The 4,285-nt window shown below is 43.0% G+C and overlaps 1 long non-coding RNA gene across 1 annotated transcript; it reads left to right on the forward strand.

Annotated features, from left to right (window-relative positions):
- Positions 1–1,864: 1,864 nt before the first annotated feature.
- Positions 1,865–3,326, forward strand: LOC104997072. Its single transcript, XR_826287.1, has 2 exons — positions 1,865–2,154; positions 3,099–3,326. It is a non-coding gene; the product is annotated as an uncharacterized LOC104997072 (long non-coding RNA).
- The last annotated feature ends 959 nt before the right edge of the window (positions 3,327–4,285 follow it).

Raw genomic sequence — 4,285 nt, forward strand, 5'->3', positions numbered from 1 at the left:
CAGGAGTATTGATATTTAAAAGCACTGGATGCTGGACTCAACTGACTGGAAGCTGTTCCCTGGTTGAGTATGACCTATCTACTAGCCTTTGCATTCTAAAAGCTCCTCAATATGCAGACATCTTAGAACAGCCCCCTCCAAGTACTTCTGCTATTAAAACATCAATCTCTATAGCAGTATCTTTTGCCTACCTTGTGGCAAACTTTCCTTAAGGTAAAGGTCTTTTGTTAAGATGAATCCAGTCCCTATTTTGTCAGTTGTCACAAAGCCTAAGGTTGAAATTGTGAGAAGGTACAAGTGTTTGTACTGAACTTTTCACCTTCCTGACCATAACTTGTGTGTTCATTCAGTCATGTCAGACTCTTTGTGACCCTATGGGCTATAGCCTACCCACCTCTTCTATCCATGGGATTTTGCCAGCAAGAATACTTGAGTGGGTTGCCATTTCCTCCTCCAAGGGATCTTCCAGACCCAGGAATTGAACCCGCATCTCCCATATCTCCTGCATTGTAGGCAGATTCTGTACCGCTGAGCCACCCAGGAAGCCCTTTCACCTTCCAGCTACTAACTTCTACAGATCCTTCCCTTCTGCCACCAGCCCCAGCTGCCCTGATAAGGAATGAGCAGGCAGCCAGGAATGGTTCTCCAGAGGTTGTCCTGACCTTTGATTTGTGTCCCAGGCCTCCAGAAGATGCACCACACCAAGTAGATTCTCTCTTAGGAATTTAAAACAAACCACACAGTTAAGTTCCCAGGTGGTGCTGAGAACTTTGGAAGGGTTGGGATGCAGCGGGTGATGGCACACGCACAAAGTCCAAAGGTTCTTAAGACTTCAAGGCAAGTGGCTGAGGGTTAGAAGAGATCAGATATATAGGAAAAAAAAATATTAGAGAAAGCGAGAGAAACAGAAGTGAAGGTCACGTCAGTCCCAGGAGCTGCCTTGGTCTGGACCTTATAGAAGTTAGGTTGTGTACCATCCCCTAGATTCCTGGGAGACTTCTGTACAGAAGAAAGATGGCCTTTAACCTTGAGCTAGTGGAGCAGGTCCCTGCTCCTTTCAGGGGCTTCCCAGGTGGCTCAGTGGTAAAGAATCTGCTGCCAATGGAGGAGCTACAGGAGATGTGGGTTTGACCCCTGGGTTGGGAAGATCCCTCGGAAGAGGAAACGACAACCCACTCAGCATCCTTGCTGGGATAATCCCATGGACACAGGAGCCTGGCAGGCTACAGTCCATGGAGTCATAAAGAGTCGGACACGACTAAGCACGCATGCATGCACTGTTCCTCAACTGGAAGATCCCTTACTGCTACGATGAGGGATAGGATGCCTGAATGAGAGTCACCTGGATGATGGTTAAACACACTCAACACTGGTCTCCCTCCAGACCTCCTGAAGCAGAAAACACTAGGGATGCATACCGGGGATCCACATTTTTACCAAGCACCACATACCCCACGGGAATCTAAGATCAACATTCCTTACAGAAATACCTTCAAAGGCATTTTGCATATAACAGTTAATGAGAATATGAAGAACAAAAAGTCAACTTTTAACTCTATTCAGTTTTCAGAACTTATTATGTTCACATTGTCCTTAAGTCTTTAAAAAAAAACACACTGCAAATGTGAGAGGTGGTTAAGTTAGCACACAGGCAGCAAACACTTGTGCTAATCACTACTTATTATTGCGTCAAGTTCCAGCTGTTTTCCTTAAGCAAACATGTGCCTATTAAAATCGGTATCACATATAGCTTCAGTTTCCCCTTCTGTCCCTACACTACTGTGTGTCATAAAGAAGCTGCCATGTAATAATTGTGATGATTTCAATGCAAATGAAGTGAGAAAGCTGATGTCAAACTACCTCCAGAATCACAGAATTACAGAGCTTAGTCTTTCAACAAATATTTACTAAAAACTAACTCTGTGCCTAGAACTCCACTGGGCACAAAAGACATAGAAATAATAGATGCCGCCTTGACCTAAAATAGTTATAACCTTGCCTTGGAGGCTGGGGAAGATAGACCTATAATTTATAACGCAATTTATTAAGACTACCAGGAGTGCTGTGAACACCAGAACAGACATACAGCAAATGCCACTGGGGACATTAAGGCAGTGGAGTGGACTCTAGTGGAGTGTGACAGGGGAGGGACAGGTAGGTGACCTTCAACTCCACTCAAACACTGTCTAGTACAATACAGACTGTATCTGGGTGGGTTCATTCTCTTAATTCTGGAATTGAGAGTTAGGAACATGTTGGTTTACAGATGAGCCATGTCCTGTAACCTCAGTTTATGAGTAATAAAATAGTTATTTTAGTCTACATTTGCCATCTGCTCTGTCTTATTTCTCAGGTTGGTCAAAATTCAAGAGGGGGTTATTATTTATTAGGGTCCCTCAAAGATCCCAGCACAAAGAAGCTAATAAGAAAACATTTTCCTAGAACTTTTCTACACTTCATGTCAACAAATATTTCAGCATCTGAAGACAGGGCTATAACCAAAGACGTACAGATCTTACCATTTAAGCTTAATGAAAGATGGTGCTAGTTGCAGAGAATCCACCTGCTGATGCAGGAGACACAGGAGATACGGGTTGGATCCCTGGATCAGGAAGATCCCCTGAAGGAGGAAATGGAACTCCAGTGTTCTTGCCTATAAAATCCCAGAGGCAGAAGAGCCTGGCAGGCAAATTTGTAGGAACTCTTTTGGATCAACTTACCTAACAGAACTATGAGAGGTGCTTGACCAGCATATTTCGGCAACCAATGGGTGCTCAAGCGACATTCATTGACTTTGCTGCTACGCTAAAAGGGGCTCCGATGTCACAGAGTAATGCTGAGCATCCGCTTACCCTGGGTCCTCCATGGCTGAGGTTGCCATTTGGTCAAAATGTTAGCAAACGCGAGCCTTGTCACAAGCCTTATCAGGCACTAAAAGTCAATTATCTAGAGTCCTCTCCCCACCCAGAAGGTGAATTGATATTAAATTGAATCCTTTTTGTGCTGTTATAAAATAAGCCCTTAAAAAACAATGAGCAAATGGAAAATAGAGTGTCTTTTATTGATTGTGATGTTTCCTCTTAACTCGATTCCGGCAGGGGAGCTTCTTCGATGGCACATGCGCGGAGAACAAGGGCACCGCCGTGGTCGATAGTTCCCGGGAAAATGGACGGTCTCGTCCACCTAATGGATCTCTCCAATTCCCTTCAATGGGATCCAACTTGGGATTAGTCACGCAGCAGATTTTTCAACAGTTCCTCTAGACTCTGCTTTCTTTCAAAGCAATTTGGTAAATGTCAGCTGAGAGATTCAGCTTACTTTCATGATTTAAGGACTTTTTTTTTTAAGTTTTTTAAGACTCTGAGGTGTTCTTTTGCTTTTTGTCTTTGAAGCCATGGTAGTTTTGATTTTTGTATTACTTAATTCCCCATATACCCCTCACCATCCCCTAATGTTTTAACATTCAGATCAGTTACTGTAGTACATTTGTCAAAATTAGGACACCAGTATAGATACATCTAGACTTGATTCGGATTTCATCAGGTTTCCAATTATGTTCTTTCTTTTCCAAGATTCAATCCAGGGAATGATACTGCATTTAGTCAGCCTGTCTCCTCAGTCTCCTCTGGTCTGTGACGGTTTCATAGTCTTTTTAATAACCTTCACATTTTTGAAGAGGAATTGGTCAGGTGTTTCATAGAACATCCCTCAGTTTAGGTTTGTCTGAGTTTTTTTCATGATTACCTTGGGGTTATGGGTTTTGGGAAAAGAGGCTGCAGATTTAAAGTGACTTGCTCACTGTGTTATATCAAATGGGGTACCAGCTATTAGTGTAACATCACTAGCAATGCCAACCTTGATCCCCTGGCCAGACAGTGTTAACCAGGTTTTCCCCTGAAAACCTTTTTATTTTTCTTTTCTTTGAAATCAGCCAAGTCAAAGCTATGGTTTTTCCAGTAGTCATGTATGAATGTGAAAGTTGGACTATAAACAAAGCTGAGCACTTAAAAATTGATGCTTTTGAACTATGGTGTTGGAGAAGACTCTTGAGAGTCCCTTGAACTATAAGGAGATGCAACCAGTCAATCCTAAAGGAAATAAGTCCTGAATATTCATTGGAAGGACTGATGCTAAAGCTGAAACTCCAATACTTTGGCCACCTGATGGGAAGAACTGACTCATTGGGAAAGACCCTAATGCTGGGAAGGATTGAAGGTGGGAGGAGAAGGGGACGATGACAGATGGTTGGATGGATGTGAGTTTGAGTAGGCTCTGGGAGTTGGTG

Source organism: Bison bison, unplaced genomic scaffold, assembly GCF_000754665.1.
Source record: "Bison bison bison isolate TAMUID 2011002044 unplaced genomic scaffold, Bison_UMD1.0 scf7180017864304, whole genome shotgun sequence".
In the NCBI taxonomy this organism is placed as follows: Eukaryota; Metazoa; Chordata; class Mammalia; order Artiodactyla; family Bovidae; genus Bison; species Bison bison.